Genomic DNA, 23247 nt, shown 5'->3' with positions numbered 1-23247 from the left:
TCATGTTTTGCGCAATATGTCTTGTGAGGCATCATTTGAAGTGTCTTGGTTTGATGAACCTCATTAGCTTGTGGAAATGTGTGTATGAATGTATACAGCAATTTCTCATAACTTCATCCCTTTGTCACTAGGAAATTCCCACAAATGAGCTCCTCAGAGACGGCAAAAGAACTGTATTCCCAGAGTCCTGACATGCCAAAACTCATATAGACAAAAGCTGTGAACAAAAATATATAATTCATAATGAAGGGCCAGTCAACGGCTCACGTATGCCATGGAGGCTGCTTAACCCCAGAACACAGAATGGATTTTTCCAGCCCCTGGAATAACCTTTACATGAGGGATAGTGACAGCACTATAGCACCTACCTCAGTCACCACCCCCATCTCTACACAAGGAAGCAAGATTGCCTGCAAAGCAAAGATCTTCCTTGAGACTTGGGGAAGGGCTGAAACCAGTGTTTCCTTTATGGTGCATGGCAGCACAGCTTCACACAGGATTAATCGGTCCCACAGAGTCAGAGCCTCAGGGCTCCATGCATGGAGCTGACTGACTGAGATGTGGGGGGCAGGGGGAGACTGATTAATCACCTATGAAGCTGTGCTCCCCCACACCATAGAGGGAACACTGGCTGGATCTACCTGGAAGGTGTCCACAGAAGGTAACCGGAAGTATTGGGTGAAAGAAATCCTCTTGCTTTTAGAATTATTAGCCTGAAAATTAGCCGGTGGGTTTGCAATGCATTTCCTTTTGTAACCAATTCAAATCTATATGCCAATATCACTTAGATTTTAAGGTACTATCTTTCTCCAATAATAAACTTATTTTGTTGTTTAATTTAAACCAGTGAGTTTGTTGAAAGTGCTTCGGGGAAATCTGCTCAGATTATAGAGCTTTGATCTATTTATTGAACAGCCCACACTATGTTGGGTTAACAGAAGACACTCTCCTCTAATTTTCCTTTACTCATTTTCATTCTGGTGGAGTTGAAGAGAGTATGATCAGTGATTGATTTAACAGGTCTTCACTAGACTCACCGAACGGATCCCTGATGGATCGATATCTGCAGCATTGATCCACCCTATAATGAAGACATATAGGCTACGTCTACACTGGCCTCTTTTCCGGAAGGGGCATGTAAATTTCACGAGTCGTCGTAGGGAAATCCGCGGGGGATTTAAATATCCCCCGCGGCATTTAAATAAAAATGTCCGCCGCTTTTTTCCGGCTTTTAAAAAAGCCGGAAAAGAGCGTCTAGACTGGTCCCGATCCTCCGGAAAAAGTGCCCTTTTCCGGAGGCTCTTATTCTTACTTTTTCCGGAGGATCGGGACCAGTCTAGATGCTCTTTTCCGGCTTTTTTAAAAGCCGGAAAAAAGCGGCGGACATTTTTATTTAAATGCCGCGGGGGATATTTAAATCCCCCGCGGATTTCCCTACGACGACTCGTGAAATTTACATGCCCCTTCCGGAAAAGGGGCCAGTGTAGACGTAGCCATACCCTTTGAAGGAATGGTGAACTAATTAATGATCGTGGATGGATCAAGGAGGCCTTAAGCAGTGTAAAATGCACATTTTGGGAGGGTGCGAGGCTATGGCTGGAGTTTTCCTATGTGCAATTCATGTGTGGCTTGGGAGAGTATTAGTGCACTTTAGCTGGGCGTGCCTCTACACGCATGGTTGAGTGAACAGAGCCCAGTGGGGTTTGCTACACAGCTCTGCTAGAAAGCAGGAAACAGTCTTGGCAGAAGAAGGTACATGGGTTCCACAGGCCAGATTGCACCTTAGGACATGGTACAATGGGCTGGAATACAAGTACAGTAAACTTCCGATAATCTGGCACCTTTGGGATCCAGGAGGGTGCCGGATTATTGGATATGCCAGAGTACTTTTGAAAGTTCTTTCCCTTTGCATTGTCTTACCTATAAAGAAGTTTGTTTAGTAGAACAGGTTTAGTTGTAGCAGGAGAGATCACAGCCCAGGTGATTTGATATAAATTGGTTTCTCTAGACAATACACAATGGTGACCTACATCAATTAACATGTTCTCTCTTACAAAATATTTAGCTTTCAGCATTGAATTAGCAGCACTATTGTATTTAGTCTCCAAAAAGCACTCAGCAATCCTACCTTAGAATCATAGAACCATAGAGCTGGAAGACACCTCAGAAGGTCATCAAGTCCAGCCCCCTGCTCTAGGCAGGACCAATCCCAACTAAATCAACCCAGCCAGGGCTTTGTAAAGCCGAGACAAACACCTCTAGGGATGGAGACTCCACTACTTCCCTAGGTGACCCATTCCAGTGCTTTACCACCCTCCTAATGAAATAGTTTTCCCTAATATCCAACCTGGACCTCTTCCACCACAACTTGAGACCATTGCTTCTTGTTCTGCCATCTGTCACTACTGAGAACAGCCTCTCTCCATCCTCTTTGGAACCTACCTTCCCTCTAAGCAATGTGTATATTTTACCTGATTACATTTACTCTAGTGATTTCTCTTTCAACACTGTGTTTCATGTTTCCTAAATATGACAGAGTGTACTGTGCTTCTCTCATACCAAATGGCATGTATCGGACAACGAAATAACTTGGTGATAATAAAACCAAAAAGAATCCAGCATACAATTTTCAATAATGCTTAAATGCCATGGAATTTCAATGAGATTTACACTGCAGACTGCTAAGTCGCTTTTAGAAATTTTACCCCACAACTCAGATGGAAGCAAGTCATTTCTATTATAGCTTCAAGCTATATCGACTGCTTTTACAACAATATTCTTATCAAGCTGACATTGATATTGGACTGCAAAGTCATATGGACAGTGCTGAAGTTTCAAACCTGAATGAATTTATCCCAGCAGAAACATGGCTGTATTAGTCCATCTGTATTTAATACAGTTTTAAAAACTGAAACACCCATGGCTAAGCTCTTGAAGAACTTAAAGGTGTAGGAGGTTGTAGAATTCCTGAGCTAAATCAGAATGAGATGAAGTCTCTCACATTACAATTTTCAATTAATCTAATTAGATGGATTAATCTAATGCCTATGGAAATCAGCAGCAACACACTGAATTCAAGAGATGCTTAATTGGGACCTGAAGTTTTATGGATTAGTTAGAAAGAAAGGTCAAATATGCTCAGTTAAGATATTTTCAATTAGACCATATAAACCCAATAGATTAGTGGGGGAAAAAAGTCTTTACAGAAAGCTATTGGTTTTCAATTCCTTTGGGTGAGTTGCTGCTTGTCTCACTAACAAAGCAATTGTGTTGGCTTCAACTAGAATTGCTAGTGTGAACAAGGAGAGCAGATTTGCTCCTCATTCACGTGTACCAACTGATTCCTGGTATCTAAACATATGTTAGAATGTTTGTTTTACAGTAATATATTGCATAACATATGCAATCCCGTGTCTAACAGATGAGGTATTTCAGATGTCCCTGCATAACAGAGCATGCACAATACCGCTTAGGATAGTGAATGCCAAACCTTAATGATGCTCATCAGGATGCTGGTAGAAGAATTCTTTAGACTGAAAGCCACTGCCGCAAGCTGTCTAGAAAAGCATTCTGTAAGCCTCAAATTTAGAGACAGGGGAAAAAGGTTTAGATGTTCAACTCTGAAAAGTCATCTAAACCAATAGAGTATTCCACCAGGCCATGTGGGCCTCTGTCCCTACCCCACCCTTGCCCACTCAGCAGATAAGAAGGATCCACACTCTGCAGCTACCAGTTGATTGCCTCACAGCACATGAAATGTAGCCACTGACAAGAAAGTAAAGATGAATGGTTTCTGGTAACTATGACTGAGTCTACCTCTTGTGGCAAAGCAAGAGTCAGAAAGAGCGTGCCCCCATTATGAAAATGGAGATTCAGACACCTACGATGCTGTCAGGAGAAATATATTATCTCAGAAAAATTTGCAAAGTTGTACTGGCAAGTTGTGTAGAGTTACTGGTAGTGATGGTTCATGTCTTGCTGACAAAGCAGAGAGTATAGAATCAGTCCAAGAAGAATAAATTGTATAGCCAGACGCCTGAAGAAAATCAATCAGGAACAAACTAATCAAAGAGAATCTAAGGGTAAGTGAACTGCACACAAGTATAAATCTGGGAGAAGTTAGATTTAATGGACATGATATGTGGGTTGCTTTTTTTAAACATGTAGATGAAACCCACATTCATACTGAATAGTTAGGAAGAAAACAAAAGGAGATTCTAGTCTAGTAACGTGCCATACGGTTGTGTTTCACTGTGTATTATTTAGTACTTCCCCATAGGATGGTTATTCTTTAAAGTCTTGACCAGCAGAACATGAAAATGTAAGACATGCAAGATACTGTATGTGGAGTAAGTGCCAGTCTCTCTTCTTCCCTCTAGCCATGCAGATTAACCAATTTGGCCTCTTCTGTTGCAGTTCTTTGCAAATAAGAACAGTGGCACTGGAACACTCTATAGTGGGGGTGCTGAACCCCTCCTTGCCCCTACCCATGTCCCCTGCTGTCCTTTGAGCTGGGGCCGGGAGCAGGGCTGAAGCTTTGATATGGGGGGGGAGGGGGGAGGGTGTACACAAACAGAATTAAGAGGGCCAAGGCTGGGATCCCAGACAGGGGCAAGCACAGAGTCTCAGGCATTGGGCTAGCAACTGGGACCCCAAGTGTGGGGACAGGAGCAGAGTGTCCCATAAAGCCTGGGGGAGCTGCAGTACCCCTTTTCCCCTTGTTTCCACATATGAGAGAGAGAACTACACCAAGACAGGAGCATCTCTTACTACTCTGGAAAGCAATTAACCGTCCGGATAACATGGAATCACCACAACTGTATGCAGAGGCATCCATCATATGTAAACCACAGGGCATGGCAGGGAGGGAGCTATTTGAAGGCTCAGGGACAGCCGCAGGAGGCTGGCTGGGCAGATTCTTCATTGTGATCAGGTTTTCATGCAATTTGAGGCTGCACCAAGATGTTTTTGGATGAGCTGTTAGAAACCAGTAAAGAGATGGAGGCAGATGTCCAAGAACTAGTTTGTTAACAAGAGCCTCTGATTCTCTATGAACTTCTGGTTTGCTGTTTTCTCCTTCTGAAAAAGATGCTTTGAAGGAGCTTGGGCCTCTGGTGCTACAGGCTCACCCCTTCTTTGAGGTTTCTTCCCACAGTGGTACACCACAATGGCTCTGCCCTGAAGCTAGCTTTTCCCCAAAGAAACAGCTTCCAATTTCTCACAGTTCTCCATGCTGCATATAGGTGCTATACTCTCCTCCTGCTTCCCTTTAAGGTCAGAGATGTCACCATCCTGGCTGTCAGGTCGAGCATTCGCACTGGTGCCCTCACTCTCTAGTTGACTGGATGAAGCATTAGCTGCCAATAAAAGCCCAGGTTTGAGAATGTGCATCTCAGCTAGTCTACCATGGTCCAGATTTTCCTCCCCTCACTTTCATGGCTCTGACCTAACTCACAAGCCTGATTACAGAGATTTGGGCAATGGCCTAAGATCCAACCATGCTGTTCATCCTGCAGTTTGGGGCCAAGACTTTGCCCCTGTTCAGAGGCCACATTAGGACACCCTAATCACCTGATGTGACAGAAAGCATCCATGTCCACATCCTACACACTGTTTTAATCATCTTTGTTCAAAATATGCTTTGCGAGTTACCATCTGAAACTCCAACTTGCTGGGCAATACTCGTATGGAGAAATATATGTATAGTTACAAATTTCCCCATGATGATAAAATAAGAGGTGTCCAAATTCATAGAGCCCCGACTAGGCAAGAGTTGTTAAACAGGTCTAAAAAGGAATGTATGTTTCCCTTTCCCTCAATTTACTAGTAGCAAACAAGGCTCTTGAGACAGAAAGAGGGGGAAATGACAGGAGGCCAGGCAAATCTGCATTTCAGCATGCACAAGGGAGGAGAAAGGGGGCATGAGTCAGACTTCAATGCCTCCTTTACTGTCTGAGTAATCTTTGTGTTAAGGGGAGATCCTCAGAAGAATCCACTATAAAGAGTGACTGGACTATAAAACTGAGGGGCAAAATCCCTACAAGACATTCATTCCTCTCTCTCTGTCTAACAAAGGAACCAGCCTTTGAACTTTGGGGGAAAGAGATCCTGACCTGGGAATTTGGTCAACAACATTACTGACAACCTGTGGAAAGGATTTTACCTTGAACCACATCTAGTTTGTTAACTTCTAGATACTAGAAAGTGTTTTCATCTTTATTTCTCTTGTAACCATTTCTGATTTAATGCTTTATACTTGAACTCAGTTAAAATACCTTTGTAGTTAAAATAAACTTGTTTTATTTGTTAAGTTAAAATGAAGTCAGTGCTGTGTTTAAATTGGTAATGCTGAGGCTTTGTCTACACTGCAGGGTTTTTGCAGAAGAAGCTTTTTGTGGAAGAGATCTTCCGCAAAAACTTCTTGTGCAAAAGCACGTCCACACCTCAAAAGCACATCGCAATAGCAATGTGCTTTTGCACAAGAGAGCGTCCACACTGCCTGGACACTCTTGCACAAGAAATTTCCAATTGCCATTCACAGAATGGCAATCAGAGCATCTGTGCTTTTTGTAATAAGCTCTTTTTGCACAAGAAACTGCTGCAGAGCGTCTCCGCATGACTTTTTACGCAAGAGCTGTAGCACAAAAAGGAGTTATTCCTCATGGGGAGAGGAATAACTCTACGAGCAAACGCCCTCTGTCCTGTTGATTTACTGGGGGGTTTTTTGGGTGCAAAAACACTCTTGAGGTGTGGACGCTCCACCAGTTTTTGCGCAAAAATTGCCATTTTGTGCAAAAACCTTGCAGCGTAGACATAGCCTGAATTAAAGTAGGAAACTGTTGAATAGCAACCCATGACAGGGACAATGGACCTCTAACAGCTAAACTGTCCAGGAGAGATGGATAGCACAGGACACATGTAGGGGAAATTTGGGAATGGGAGCATGGGAGAACACTGCAAGTAGCACCCAAGGCTGGGAGAAGCTAGAGTATGATTGAAGTGTTGCTGACAGGCTGCTGGGGACAGAACTGCATCTAAACAAAGAGTCCGAATTTTGCCTGCACAAGTAACTTGCAGGGCAGTTGGGCTGCATCACGGAATGGGACACTGGAATACAAGTAAGAGGTCAGCTAAACTAGTTTGGCAAATTTCAGATACAATTAAAAAGTCCACTGCATATAAAGATACAGTTGTCACCTTTGCATACTTCATGGTCAGTTTTCAAAGGCTGTCTGTATGAGATGAGATAGCAGACCAGGCAGGTGGCTTGGGAAAACCTTTTCTGAGGCCTGTTGTGACGGACCAGGCCGTGTCTGGGCACAGCTGAGGGCATCCGCTCAGGGCGAATTGCTCAAATCTGGGGCTCCTTACAGCCCCCAGACTGGTGACCTCTCCAAACAGGCCACAAACCAGTCCCACACAGCACTTCAGCAGCCTGCCTGAAGCCTCACGAGCAAAACCCCTCCGACACCCCAGCAATATCCGTGCCCCAGATGGCCCCGGGCCTCATACACAGGTGGGGGGTCGTAGCACCCAATCCCACCTACCCCAAACAAGTTCTGTCTGGTCCCAAGAAACCAGCCACAGATCCCTGGTCAATTTACCCTTTGGACCTTACTCACAAATCAGGCTGGGCCAATCCTTTAGCATCTAACAACTAAAGGTTTATTATCACAAGAAAGAAAAGCATGAGAGTAAGGTTGTTAAAGAATAGTTCGGTGCATGTAACGTATCTCCCAGTCCTCAATGCAGGCTCTAGCAGAGATGTTACAGCTGCTGGTTTAAAAGTTCTTGTTGCACATCCTAGAATCAGGATGGGTTCACAGGTCTCCCGGGCTCTTCGATCCCTGCAATGCTGCCTCTGGGATGAAGCGCTGAGCTGAGAACCAAGATGGAGACCACCACATGGCCTATTTATCCCTCCTTCCTGGTCTCTTCTTGGCTACAGCAGGTCACCTGGTCCACGGCTTATTCCTGTGCCCCTGCTCGTAGCTTTTAGGTATGAGTCACCACTCATTCTTTAGGTGTGTCCTTGGCCCATTGAGTGCCATTGTCCCACAGGGCCTCACTGATTAGCATGTCCACAGGCCGGGCTCTGCCCACTGCTCAACTACATGCAGAGAAATATTCAGTATCTACACAGATTCCTAACTACACGCACAGACATTATACAATCATATGACTAGTGTACATAGGATCAGCAGACAGTAAGCTCCTATTCAATACCTCACATGGCCCCCTTCTATACCATTTTTGGGGCCAACACCCCCACCTCTGGGTGCATCAGTGATCTGGCTGCTCCCCTCAAGACCCAGTAACGTGACACCTGTATAGATAGGTTCCTTTGTTTCTTGTGATGTGATATAGAAGAATTTTGCTATAAAATGAAACAAATCTTGTAGAGGCTTTTAAAGGAGTCATCAAGGCTTTCCAGGTCTGCAAGAAGAGTGTATTTTCAATCAGGACCCTGGGAATCTCCTTTTGGAAGTGATCTTCTCATTATACAGATGTCAGAATTCTTAGGAGTTTTTTTTTTTAAATCCTATTTTTTTTTTTGAAAAATCTAGTCCCTATATTTCAAATCAGAAAAATAGATATAAAACCACAGCAGAATACAGGAATTGGGCGATATCCTTTTAAATAGTTTGAGAGCCTGCAGGGGGCCTCCCTAGCTCATATTCATGCTTTGAAAGATTAGAGTTTTATTGGTAAATGGTAGTAAACATCTATTCTACCACACACAGACAGAAAACAAACAAAATATTTACATTGATAATCAAGTTTAACAGATAAGCAAAGAAAAACACCTCTAAAACCAGCTTCAAGTTTTCAGGCAGAGTTATTTACTTTGCTGACAATTTGTTTCCACAAGATAAAAGATTTAACTCTGAAACGCAACATCTATGTGAAAATTTAAATAAAGTTTAAAAAATAAACATAAGTTTATATAGCTTGAAATTTAAAGAGATACATTTTTAAAATGCAGAGATGTAACCATATAATTTTTTTTAAATTGACTCTTCCAAGCTTACTCTTATTGCTAAAGCCACTTAATCCAAACAGAAAGTGTATATATTTAGCTATGCCTTTCATGTTTGTATATATCTGGTAAAGAATTATGTGGAAACCAACAACTGTGCCTGTGTTCTTTCCTCATTCTTAACTGTTGCATAGAGAACACGCACACAGCATAAACAGAAACTATTGCAGATGATACAGGTCATACTATCCAATAAAAATCAGTCTTATCAAAAATTCCCGTTAAGATCCTTTCCACTGGCGTATTAAGAATCCAACTGACAAAACCAAGAGCTACAACTTGTTGACATTTCTGCTCTGAAGACACTTCCAGGAAATAGTGTTGAAGACACAACGTTCCATGCTTTTCTTCTGTAAAAACACTTCTAGCCCCCTTCCAATTTAAGCTGAATATTATCATATCCATTTAATGGAGCAAAAATATTTATCCCATCTCCTCTTCCATTTCCACGTTTACAACATTTTTATCCACAATCCTGCTGTTATTTCATGGCTATAACTGATTTTAAAGCTCTGTTTTGACTAGATATAAAGGAAGGTAACACTGAGCTCTGAGTACTTTTCATCTGTAGATTTCAAAACAGTTTCCAAAGGCAGGCAAGTATCTTATTATACAAAAGGAGGAGGATGGAAGAGACAGGGTGACCTTGGGGAAGTCACTTCAGGACTCCGAACTGGGACTAGAACCCCTTTCCAAAGCCCCATCAGTGGGCTGTGATTATTTTGTTTACTCTCGAGTGGGGCTACTCAATGTGGCCTGCATGTGGATCACAGCCTGTTTGTCTGCGGTCCGTGATGCTGTTTGGGTTTACGCAGAGCTCAATACACAGCCTGCCGGTGGGATCCTTTGAATAGGGCCTCTACTGGGAACACTCTCCATAATGACGAGTCAATTTAATGGTCTTCTGTTGATATGCATTTTAGTAATTCAGTTCCTGGACTGTCATTGCTCGTTAAAAAGTGCTGTCATATGGGTGGAAGTTGGATAAATATTGCATTTTATTACTACCAGCAGAACTGACTTAAAGGGGGCCTGTGTGTTGTGTAGTCTTGCCTTCATCTTTGTATTCATGCCCATTAGTGTGGAAGAAGCTACTTGCATATATATTTGTGTGTATATGCAACCACACTTAAGTTGCGGCCCTGGGCACATGCTGTGAATATCATTGTGGCCCCCCAGGATTCCAAAGTTGAGTAGCCCAAGCTTTGCAACTTGACAAGGCTTTTTTTGGGCCTTCTGGTGGATGCACCCGACAATAGCTCAGCTTCTCCACATCTGGAAAAATCCCAGTATGTTTCACCAGACTCACTAGTTGTTCCAAAATTATTTCGTCCATAAAGGCACCAGATGGCTACTATTGTTGCATCAGTGTCTAAGTTCCTGTAACTACAAGTGGCACTAAGGATAAACCTGAAGCAAAATCTATAAAAAAAAAAAAACCTCATCTAATTACCATTGTGACAAAAGTCAGTTTATTTTGAGTTCAGAGATCTTTCAGTTAACAAAACATTAATGGGAAGTATATCACAATGCTCCGTGTCCTACTTGCTCCTGGGTACTATTCTACTGGTTGTCTAGATGCCTGACTTCCACTCATAAGAACCAATTAAGCTATAACCTCATTCCTAAGCAAGACAAACCACAATGTGCTACTACCCTCCCTAGTGGAGAGGAGAGAGCATCTCAGACCTATGAGACTATACATTGGGCCTCAAGAATTTCTCCCACATGGAAAGCAGTACTCATGCTTCACTGCTAAGTTAGGTGCAGAAATCCAGTCATCCTGAGGGTCACTCACCTTGAGGTCCAAATGTCATTATAGTGGTGTGTCACTGATTTCAAATTCCTGGGCTGAGTGGATGATGGTCTCTGTGAGCAGCATGGATTGAGACCTGTCTGAAGACCCCGCTGTCTACATCCTACAAAGAGAAGTATTGTGTCATTGACTTGGAAGAAGGACTTTCACTAAGGTGACTGCACCACCTACATTTCCACAAGTTAAGTCCTTTAGAGCTATGAGTGATATTGACAATAGGAAGCTCTGGGCTGAAAACTCCTTCTGTTAGATTAAATCAAGGTACTTCAGGAGTCTAGGTCTCCACTCTCAGGGTCTTTTACAACTTACTGGCCAAGGAAAAATAATTCATATTGCTGCTTTGGTGATGGCTTGTATTTGTTAAAGATTGAGTATACCCCTCTTTACTTCTCTAGTATGTTTACAAAAGTGGCCTGAACAGTTTTATTTTGTTCTTGTCTCCTGCTTTCCTCACCCTCATCAAAAGAACTAGAAGTGTGTTATGTTATTCTGTTTGTTTTAAAACGTTCACAGTGATGTGCATATTCATAGTGCAACTCTACAGTCAATTCACATTTCTTGAAAAGTTGGTTTGTGCTTTTTACTTTTGTATCACATTCCTAGAGAAGGTCTGAATAGTTGGGCTCTTCTCCCCTAGCCTTGTTTTTAACCTTAGAAATATTAGAATGCCAGAACTTATGTAGAGAAAAGTTGTATTTAAGAAGCTCAATCATGCATAGTCATTTGGAGACATTGTCCCCCCTGCAAAAAAAAAAAAAAAAGAAAATCATACCAAGATTTTCATCTATCTATTTTGTGATATACAATCCATTCCCTCTCCTTCCCATATTTGCAGGTTTTTCCAAGAGTTAGTTCATTCAACCAGTAGCGAGTCATTCAGATCAAAGGACAATATTAGGTCTTCCAGAAACAAACCCCCCTAAGAACTGAATATAGCTATTCACAAGCATGACTGCCAGTCCTAGATTTTATTAGCTATCGTGCTTCATTCACATCTACAAGTACCAGCTTCTCAAAACTTAGTCAGATGATAGCAGTAGCAATGATTGTCTAAATAGAATGATTTCTAGATACTAAGTACAACAATACACTTCTTAACTGACATGTAGGATTTCAGATCAGTATCCATCTTATAGAAGCCCACATTTCTACTGAAGGCATCTACCTGCTTTGTTTTTTAATTTGGCTGGGAAGACATGCTCCAGTCAGATGAAGTTGGAAAACAAGATAAACAGATGTCACTTCAGATCACTCTAATTGCATTCAAAATGGTGACATAAAAACAACAAAGTAACCTCAATAAACATGTATCCCCTCTAGCTTTTGGCATTATCTGAGTTAGTCTTAGATCTTTCCATTTCATTTCAGACATGTAGGGTAACACCAGTTCCAGGCAATTTCACTCCTCCAAAAAGAACACATGAATTAAATACCCTAACACATGTTCATATACATGATACACACACAAACTATTCAACACATATTTCTTATAACAACTATGTCACAAACCCCTTTAATTATAGAGTGTAAGAATGAAAATCAGTTACCTAAAAGATTTGGTTAGGAACCAATGGAAGAATAAAATTCTTTACCTCTGAAGGAAGATAAGAGTGGAAAAATACTAAAGGGAAACCTGTTTATCACCAACACTTGTTACTACAAAGCTGCCTGTCTATTTCCCACCAAAATCTGTACTAGAAAAGTGTCTCTGCTCACCTATTCTATTCAAACACCCAGTATCAGCATGCTGGGAGGAAACAATACAAAAGCTGCAATGTGTCAGGATGAACAGTGGAGGGCTAGTTTAGCAAACTGAGAAAGAAGAGGTGAACTCATCATGTTATTTTAATTAACTATCTTCTTCTGGGATTAGCAGCCAGCCTTCCATTCATTTGGAATCTGCTGAATGCCACGCTTTGCCTAGCGACTACTGCTAATTAGGAGAAGCTGTTTTTCTCAGCAACAAAGCATAATAATTGAGGGAGCAGTGCTGTGTGGTTTCCCCAGCTGATTTGCTTTGGGTTATTTAAAAGGGGCATTCCTCTCTCACAAGTTCTAAAGATAATACATTTTAATCATACTAATTATTACATACAATTTATTAGCAAGAGACCTTAGTCTTACCCTAGTTAAGGTTAAAGCCAGCCTTCCATATCAGTCTGCTTTAGACCCCACTGCTTAAGGCTTTGCAGATACTTGTCCTTCATTAGGATCCTCCCTTGTGAATAGTTGAGCCAGTACACAATGCTTTGAAGTAAATTTATTAGAAATAAACCAAGCTGTCTGATTTTTTCCTTATGTCAGGGTAGAATTTTTCTAGGATATTTGAGACAAAATTAGGGGAAGGTATTTGAGAGCTCTGCATATAACAAGAGGAGATTTTTTTTACTTCTTAAAATTGGAACACTCTCTGGGGTTTGCCTTGACCAGGGAAAGGGTTTGTATTTAGTTCAGTTTTATCTAGCACAAGCCAATGTTTATTCTTCCTATAGATGTAGCTGATTAAGCTATAACTCATCCAGCTAAAATGGAGATTGTCATAATATTAGGCTCACATATACAGATTTAACTTCATCTTCTTTGCATGGATGCACTATGGTCCAGTCTTACCTACATGATAAGATGGCATTTATTGCTTCCCCTCTCTAAACCTGAAAGTTATACCTTTTTCCAGGCTATTTTCATAAAAATGGGCATAGAAATGTTTAGGTTTCTTACCTGTGAATTGAATCATTACTCATGTCATACAATTTCTTTGTCTTTAAAATCTGACTGCTGCTTTCAGGAACATAAGGAAGCTCACTATGAAAACAGTTCTATGCCAACTGCATTTGCAAGTCAGAGAGTTCTGTTAATTTGTTTGGTGCACCATTGTCCAATAATGGTTACTGTGTATATTTCATACAAGTGAGTGACAGGTAGACCAGAGCTTGTAGAGGAGCTATATTACTTAGTATGCAATACAAAATGATAATTTCAGGATGCCTGCTACACTCACGGGTTCAAATTAATAGGCAGCCTTTACTTGGGCATTTCCCATGGCTGAGTGCTGAAGCATGCAACCCTCATAGAGCATCTTTGTGATTTACAAAGTATTCAAGGGTATTACAGTGTGGAACTGAGGGGCTAAATGCCACAGAGACACAAGATGGGTTTACTATACTTTATTTCACTACGGTGTTGAGAGAAACAAGCTTTAGTTTAGAGCTACACAGAGCTCTGCTTCAGCTCTGGGAAAAATATTCAGTGTCACAGTGAAAGAGAAGGTGGAACAGACTGTTTGGTCATTAGCACATTTTCTGGTAATGCAGACAATATTGAAATCACATGTTATGCAATCATCCACTGGAGTCATCTCCTCTAGTGCTGGCCTTGGAAGCATTTGTTTATGAGATACACCCCTATGAAGTCTTTATTAATATTTTTCAATAGAGATAGAGTGACCAGACATTCCATTTTTAACGGGACAGTCACATATTTAAGCCCTCCTGTGGGTATCCTGACTTTTTATCAAAAACAAAGGCTACGTCTACACTGGCAGCTTCTTGTGCAAAAACTCTTCCAGAGAGAGCATCTACACTGGCATGTGCTTTTGCGCAAGAGCATCCATGCCAGTGTAGATGCTCTCTTGCACAAGAAAGCTCGATGGCCATTTAACCATAAGGCTTTTTTGCGCAATAAATTCATGTTGCCTGTCTACACGGGCCTCTTGCGCAAGAACAGTTGTGCAAAAGGGCTTATTCCTGAGCAGGAGCATCAGAATTCTGGCGCAAGAAGCCCTGATTTCATACATTAGAAAGTCAGTTTACTTGCACAAGAGAACGCGGCCAGTGTAGACAGGCAGCAAGTTTTTGTGCAAGAGCGGCTGCTTTTGCGCAAGATCGCACCAGTGTAGACACAGCCAAATTGTCCCATATTTTCTGTCCCGCCCCCCCCCACACATCAGAACTAGTCAGTTCTACTATTGGCAGTGCTGACCCAGCTACTTGCCCTATTGGTCCATCAACACAACCCCAGCTGCCTGCCAGCTCTTGGCCAGCTAGCCCCTGCCTCCCATCCCATTTCCAGACAGCACTGGCTGTGCAGCAGTAGCTGCATTGGCTGGTGAACATGGGCAGCCACCAGATAGTGTTGGTTACGTGTTGCCTCTGCTGCCCACCATTTGGCCCTTTACATGCACCCCTTCTTGCTGTCCTCTCCCTAATTTTCCCCTTCAACCTCACTGCTCCTCCATACTCCCCCTCCCCCCAAAAGGTCTGAGCCCTCAGCCCACCAGTTTTCTTCCTTCCCTCTGTCCCTCTGGCTGAACTAGCACCCTGGGAAACCCCAAAACTCTCGGGCCCGGAGCATAGGCTAGGAGAAACCAAGCCCTCTGTGCACCACAGCCACACACTGCACTGGCCTGTAGAATTCTCTGTCTGACAGCTAAGCTGTAATGTAAAGCATGTGGGGAAGAAGTGATTTCCAGTCTGTTTATGCCCTGACCCTACAGGCTCCACCACAGCCCTCTGGGCAGGGGCATAGCATCCTCTTCACCTCTCTCCCCCACCCTGGGTCCTACCCCAAGGGAGCATGTTACTGGCTCCCTCCCCTGTTGAGCCACCTCTCTGACTAAGTACATGAAAGCCCCTGCAGTCAGATTCCCTGGGCCCTGGGGCACAGTGCATCCTTAGGGCTTAAACCCTTCCTGTCTGCACTGTAGCTGAGGGATGAGAGGCAGCTAAGGGATGATGGTGACCAGCAGCAGCCTGGAGGTGTAGCTGCTTTTCAACCCTGTGCCGACAGGAAAGGACAAGCTGCTTGGAGCCACGGAAGAGGGAAGGGAAGAGTTCTGTGAGGACACAGGCCAGGTCAACATTTCCCCATCCCTCTTCCTCCTATGCTGCTGTAAGAAGCTCTCATTCCCTCCCTTCAGCACTGGACTGAGACTGCTCCTATTTTGGTGTGAATCCTGGTGCAAACCCATGTCCCTCCTCCTCTCCCCATACTTATTGCCTCAGAAAGATGTGACAGCATATACCAAGACAAACCAGGGATCCAGCCAGGCATGGAGGGAGGGTGGAGAGAGAGCGGAACATCAGTTGGTCATCACCCATCCCTTTCCCACATGAGAGAGAGAGTGAGTGTGTTTCCTCTCTGCCTGTGAACCCTAAAACCTTAAAGATAAAAATAAATCCAGCTACACAGTATTCCTTCGACAGCACTTCAGGCATCTTGATATTGATTTGAACATCTGCACGTCCGAGTTCCGACTCATTGCCCTTGAACCCTCTTGAATAGGAGTCATTTTACCAACTGCTCTATATTTAGCATAGGGAAGTATGGTCACCCTGTCTATATAGAGATGAGTAAGGCAGGCACTCATGCAGGGGTGAAATTAGATGGTGGGACTTACTGGTGTGTTTTATGGCTGGTGACCAGAAGCCCCGGGATTGCCACTAGCTACAATTTGAAAGACCTTTAATGTCACTGCCACAGCTGCACTGCCAGATCCCATCATCAGGGCCAGCAATAGAGGGGAGAAAAGATTGGCCACATGCAATACAGTCCAGGTGTCATTTCTTACTAAAGTGCTACGCCAGCCCACTTTCACATCTGTTCTCAGGTCATACGGTGTTAGTGTACTTGTGATAAGAAGAATGGTAGAAGTTTTAATGACTGTACAGGGGGAGGGGGAAAATAAGATGTTGAGAAATTTCAGCAAATTAAGGCAAATAATTAGTCCTCGGCAATGCCACATACAGCCAGCATGAGAAGTTGAAGCTGTTCCACTGTGCATGAATTCTTACTCATGACGTGTACAGGAAGCAGAGAATGAATGAAGCTATGCCCTGGTGTGTAGGACAGGTAAAATACAGGCAGTCCCCGGGTTACATACAAGATAGGGACTGTAGGTTTGTTCTTAAGTTGAATTTGTATGTAAGTCGGAACTGGTACATATTGTAGGGGAAACTCTAGCCAAACATTTCTCCAGAGCTCAGTTTTATTCTCCCACATCTCACTTCCCTCAGTCCTTTATTCTCAAGCTGAAGTGTCTGCTGAGAAAAGCCGCTCCGCGTCTCCCTGGTCTGCTGGGGAGGGGGGGGGAGCGCTAGCTTCGCGTCTCCCTGGTCTGCTGGGGGGGGGGGGGTGCTAGCTTCGTGTATCCCTGGTCTGCTGGGGGGAAGCAGCTAGTCCGGGGTTGCCTCACCCCGTTTGTAAGTAGGGATCTGATGTAAGTCGGATCCATGTAACCCGGGGACTGCCTGTATACAAGATCCAGTCTCTTGGCTTCAGTCACTCAACCTAGAAATAATGCAGCTTTCTAAGCCACCAGATTCCAGGACAGAGATTCTCAGGTTGTGGATCACTACCAGAGACAGGCATTTATCTCTATTCAAGAGATGTGGCTTACGACATAATCCTGTTATCGGTATCTCTTTTGAGTCTAACTTAGGTGGCTTCCCATCTAATGCACTGGCTCCTATGAACTGAATTCTAAGGTTTTTCCATCTTTTTCCCCTTCAGGGAATAGGGAGCCTAGATGCTTAATTTAGGGAAGTTTTCACCACTCATGTTTATGAAACCTAAAAGTGGGGTGGCCACCAGCACCTGTAGTGTGGTCCTGCCCTCCATGCTTCCTCTTCCCCTTGAGTTGCACTGTCACTCCTCTCCTCCCTGAGGCTACTTCTACATTGTAGCATTTGCTCATTAGCATTTTTCACACTGTCATGTGCATAGTCTTTTCCGATCAGTTTTGTGGAAGAGGTTTTTGTGGAAAAAAAACCGCAGCGAAGATGAGGCCATTTTGCCCAAAAAAACCTTTTGCGCAAGATCCCTTATCCCTCAAAAAAGGAGGTATACAGGATCTTGTGTGAAAGGGGGGGGGGGGAGGTTTGGGCACAGAATGACCCCGTCTACACTGTTTTTTTCTGAGAAAACCTCTTCCACAAAACGGATCAGAAGAGACTATGCAAATGACAGCACGAGAAATGCTAATGAGCTCTTCATTTGCATTTCCTCTGCCGACAAAATGCTACAATGTAGACATAGCCTGAGACCCCATCCTCCTCCTCTTTGTTCCCTTACCCCAACCACTCTCCCTTAAAAAGTGAAGGTCTCGTGACTCACTATGTTATCTGCCTAAACGAAGCACACGAGATCTTTTATAGGGGGAAAAGGCAGTACACCACATTTATTGAGAATACAGCAGTTGCATTTGCTTTTCAATCACTCACACAAACATACACACACACAGTCCTGCCAGACGATGTTATAGTTACCAGTCCAGAGTCTGTATCAATCTAATGGCCAGCTAGATTGAACACAGAGGGGGAGCTGGGCTCTGTCGGTCGATCAATCCAATGCTCCTGGAGTGGCAAGATGAACTTAAAGTCCCATAGCAAAGGACCCTGTTTCTATAATCCTTTTCTCTGTTGAAATCAATGTATTCCGCTATGTCATTCTGTGACCACAATGTTATCTTGTTGATGTCAATCGTTCCCAAACATCTCGATGGCTCATTCTGTAATCAATCGTCTTTTTGGAGGTGCCCACTTGCTTCAAGGCTCAATCAATCTGCCAATACCCCAATCCCTCCTTATTATGGGTACACACTGGTGATTATAGATGGCTTCTCTGCCACCAGGTCATTTAGTCTTCACCCACGCTTGCTCACTCTCCTTTGTTGGTCATCTGGTTCTGAGCCATAACTTTGCACCTTATCTTGACACATTCATTCCCTTTCACACACACATAAGCGATGATACAAGGACTTTCAAGGCTATGTGGCACATCAACATCTGTATTGGTAAGAAAGAGGCATTGTAAATCAAGCAATTAAGGCCTCAGCCTTTAACATTCTTATAGTCCTCATTAACAGTCGCAATATGAGATCCTGTCTCTTTACTTACTAAAACTTTAGAACAAGGAAATATAGGAGATATATACTTAACTAAAGGATTTGACTTACATTACTAAACCTAAAATACAAATATAAAAAGAATAAAACTTTCAGTTCCAACAACTAGATTCCCCAGTTCTGGAACTCCTAGGTTTGCATAGGCCCCTAATCATTGAGCATTGCAAATGCTCAGTATTCTAGTGCCCTAAATTCCTACAAGCATAGCACCAAGTCACTACAGTGAATGTTTGCAGATGTTAAAGACTGAAGCTGTGTAAATAATGAAGATGATTGCTTGGTAAGATGGGTGCAAGCAAACAGTATCCATTTTGACAGACCCAATTGTGAAGTTATCCTTTAGGAACAAAGGCCATAGGCCTTATTTCCAGGATAGAGAATGATTCTAGTAAGTATCAACTGTGAACATGACTTGGGGGAGCATAATGGATAATCAGCTGAACATTATATCCTAGTGTGATATTGCGACCAAAACAGCTAATGCCACTCTTGAATGTATAAACAGGCTAATCTCAAATAAAAGCAAGGTTATTTCCTTGGGTTAACATTGGCAGGACTGGAACTGGAATTTTGTGTTCAGTTCTGGTGACCACAATTCAGGAAGGATGCCGAAGAATTGGAGAGTAATCAGAAAAAACAAAAAAGAGTTGAGAGATTTTTTTAAAAATCCAGAACATTGCTTCAAAAAGTGTATTGTAAGTTGAAGTTCTGGAAAATGTTGGTGTAAATTTAAAAAGAAAGACTGTAGTTTTCACTGTAAGGTTCTACTTTTAATGTTTTCATAATTAATCAGAGGAACAAACCCAAGCAAGTTTTCTAGTGTTAAAATTTCCCACAAAATGGAAATTTTGAGGTTTTAGTAGATTTGGTTACCTCACACTTCACTTTTCATATCTTTTCTTCCTCTTCCTGAAGTCAATGGCAGAAACCTATCTTCTGTCAGAACTCAGTCAGGCCCTTAAATGTTATAAGGAAAGGTCTAAATAGGCAATTTTTCTTTAATAATCTATTGGGCTAACATGATGCAATTGTAAAATGGCTTTACAGAAAGCTATTGATTTTCACATTTTTGGGGTCCTATGTCAGATGGTTCTTGCGTTTAAAAAAAAAGTATTTGTTCTACGATGGTGCTGAGTAACATCAGAATGTTGAATGCAGAAAGTTGGTTTCCTTTTGGCATGCAAGTGTTTTTTCCAGTGTTCCCATACACCAAAAATGCCACTTATGGCAGTGAATGCCAAATACTGATGACCTTTTTCCAGAAAGCTGGCAGATCAATCTATATGCAATCGACTGCCTAAGCACTGCCATACTGTACAGAAAAGCATTCTGTAAACTAGCTGCACCATAAATTTAGTGACAGGAGAAAGATGCTCAAGATGTTCAAATATTGGCCTGTGTCAGATCTCCCTCCCTGGACATCCAATCCTCAGCACTATTCACCTGTAGAACTCAAGCTAATTTACAAAAGGATTCAAATATCATTACCCCCATTTTTATAGGAGGGCAGGGAGGGAAGCAAGGCAGATATGTAGCGACTTGCCTAAGGTGACAAAGCAGACAGTTTCCCACATGGAAAGCAGTACATTCTAGCTGCACACCACTTCAGCTAAGTACAGAAATCCAGGTTCATCCCATGGTTCACTCACCTAGAAGTTCGAGTGCAGTCATAGTGGGTGGTGTACCACTGACTGCAGAGATGTTTCGGTGGTGCTCCTTTCCAGAGCTGGAAGCACTGAAACCCAGGTTCAGGAGTGGCCTAGACTAAGAGTTGACTGAGGTGCTTGCTGAATACATCCTACAAAGAGAAAACATCATGTCACAGACTTGGAAGAAGGGTGGTCACTGTGGAGACTGAATCATCTGTTTCCAGGAAATCTGTCCCTTTGGGGCTATTAGGAATATTGACAATAGAAAACTTGGTAAACTAAGACTCAGAATAAATCAAGCTACCTCCACAGCATAGGTAGCCACTGCAGAGATCTATTTAACAATAAAGAACTAGCAGCCAAGTTAAGAGCACTGGTATTGCAACTTTGATGTGACTTGCAAGAGGCATTTATTAAGAATTGGGTGTGCCCCTTTTTGCTTTTTTATCATGCTTCCAAAGAAGGTTTAAACACTTGCTACTCTGATCACCTATATCTCCGCAGCATCACTGGTGGGAGCAGGCAGCAGAAGCAAAGTTCTACAGGTTTTTAACGCTAGATATATCGAGCTAAATTTCCCTCGATTTGGTGGAATACCGAGTTGGAGAGAGGTGCTTAGAAAAATGGCATGGTGCACTTCCACATCCTCCTTGAATGAGAAGAATTATATATTTTAAAATAATGATCTTTTTTCCACAAGTGTATTATGTGATAGACTTAGAAAGGTGTTAAAAAACAAGTTCACAGTAGGACTAAACATGTCTTTTCCCTCAGTTGTTCAGTTTATAGTCTCTGCATGAAAATTACATCCTCAATGAGAGAAGGGTTAATATTTCAAAACACCAGCCAAACACCTCTTTTGGAGAGGTTCAGAAATCCTCACATTAGTTCCATATACTATAAAGCAGAAAAAAGAAGGAGACGTAAGCCCATTCCCTCTCCCCATTTCTTTTTTCAGGTCCCCTTAATAATTAGAAAGCTTCCACTTGGAAAGCTTGAGGGTCATTCCAATCAAATTTGACATTGCCCCCTCATCAAGAAATAACTATTGCCAATAAAATTCAGTCAAAGTCAAAACATTCCACAAAAACATCAATTTCAACAACGTTTCTGATTGGAAGGCTTCTCAGGTCGTAGAATTTTGTAGAAAGCAAGTCCCAACTGTACCCACCTTTCCAAGAAGCTACTACAAGTAGGATCTAAAGAAGACAAAAGAATAGAAAAGGAGTACATCATCTCCAAATGTGTTTGTTAAACACAGAGGAAACAACCACCACCAACTCAAAGACTGAGAGACAGGTGGGGGAGGGGAGGAGAGGGGAAGCGTGATAGAGTGCAGTGTTAGGATCAGTACATAAGCTGGTCAAACCGGCAACGTCCATCTTCATCTGAACTCTGCTCTGGGAATTCCATGTTCACACCACACAGTTTGGTGCAGCTATGGGACAAAGGCAACCCCAAGGGAAGTTTGAATACAGCTGCAGTAGTCCGAAAAATAGAAAAGCAGCACATTAGCAATAGACATAACCCGAGTTAGTTTTAAACCTTCCCATTTCACTTCAGACAAAGATTTCAGGCAACATTCCTAGAGACAGTTAATTTAGAACCAACCCTTCCAAAAACATCATAAGGCACACCCCAGAAAACAGATATAAATTAAAAAGGAAGATGTCTGACAATTTCAGATGAAAACTCAAACATCATAACCCCTTTAATTACAGACTAGGGGAATGTGAGGGTGATGAAACTGTGGTGTCTAATGTAAATGGTGAGTACAATACTTCAAGTTAGAAGATCTAAAATATTTTATATAAAATATTCTCTCTTAAGGAAGCTAACAGGGACAAGGTAGGTGGAAAGGGGGGGGGGGAGAGGAGGAGAAAAAAGTGAAACACACTTACCAGCCACAAGAGCCACTCTCACCATGTGGTTACCACAAAATCTGCCCTACATAAGCAACCTCCTACTTAGTCTATACAAACATACAACCATACTACTACTATTCTAGAAGTGAAACAAAAAAACAAAAAGCCAGGAAAGCAGTGAGAAGACAGCACTCAACAGGAGCATGGGGTGGGAAATGAGTTAGACAGAATTTGGAGAGCTCAAAGACAAAGATAGACTATCATCATTTTAATTAACTATTTCTTGACTAGCACTATTTTCTCACTGAGCTGGACAAGGAACCTAGCAACTACTGCTAATTAGGAGAAGCTTGTTTTTCCTTGCCGGCAAAGACTAGACAGAAAAGGCATAGTGCTGTGTGATTTCCCAGCTCACTTGGTACAGGTTATTTAAACAAGAATCATGAGTCTAAGAACAACACATTGTTACACTAATTATTTGTAGTAGAATGTTAATGCAATTTATGAGCAAGAGATGCTGGCTTGCCATAATTAGGTTTTGAACCATATTGCCTAGGGCCCATGCTCTGTACTTTTTCCTTTGCTGCACAAAGCTTCAGCTCTACATTTACCAGAAATAAACAAAGCTCTATGACATTTCTCTTATGCCAGGCCTGAAATTTTCCTCTAATATTTGGGGCAAACTGAAAGATGTTATTTTAGACCTCTCTAGAACAAGAGGTGTTTTCATTTGAGACTTTCTGGTTTGGTTCCTAATATCTTGGCTGAAATACTCTGTAGTGCTTGCCTTAACCAGGGAAACGGGGTGTATTTCACACTTAGCTACACCATGCTAGCTGAAGCCAAACTTTTTCTCTTCGTATAGCTACAGGAAGCTAGGCTACAAGTTGATCAACTAATATAGTAAAGAAGTTGCCGTGAGTTTAGGTCAGTATTAGCTAGTATATATTTGGTTACACAAATCCAACCTCAACTCA

The 23247-nt window shown here is 42.3% G+C and overlaps 1 long non-coding RNA gene across 2 annotated transcripts in view; it reads right to left on the bottom strand.

The window, feature by feature from the left end:
* LOC142818349 (uncharacterized) overlaps positions 1-12673 on the bottom strand; it is a 158111-nt gene extending 145438 nt beyond the window's left edge. For both annotated transcript variants that reach the window (XR_012895815.1, XR_012895816.1), the window contains exons 1-2: positions 12573-12673; positions 10839-10959 (exon numbers count right to left, since the gene is read on the bottom strand). This is a non-coding gene — a long non-coding RNA (uncharacterized LOC142818349). The remainder of the gene's footprint in view (positions 1-10838; positions 10960-12572) is intronic.
* Positions 12674-23247: the final 10574 nt, after the last annotated feature.

This window comes from Pelodiscus sinensis, chromosome 1, assembly GCF_049634645.1.
Source record: "Pelodiscus sinensis isolate JC-2024 chromosome 1, ASM4963464v1, whole genome shotgun sequence".
NCBI lineage: Eukaryota > Metazoa > Chordata > Testudines > Trionychidae > Pelodiscus > Pelodiscus sinensis.
Note: the sequence above shows the minus strand (reverse complement) of the source record. Positions and strands in the feature narration are given on the sequence as shown.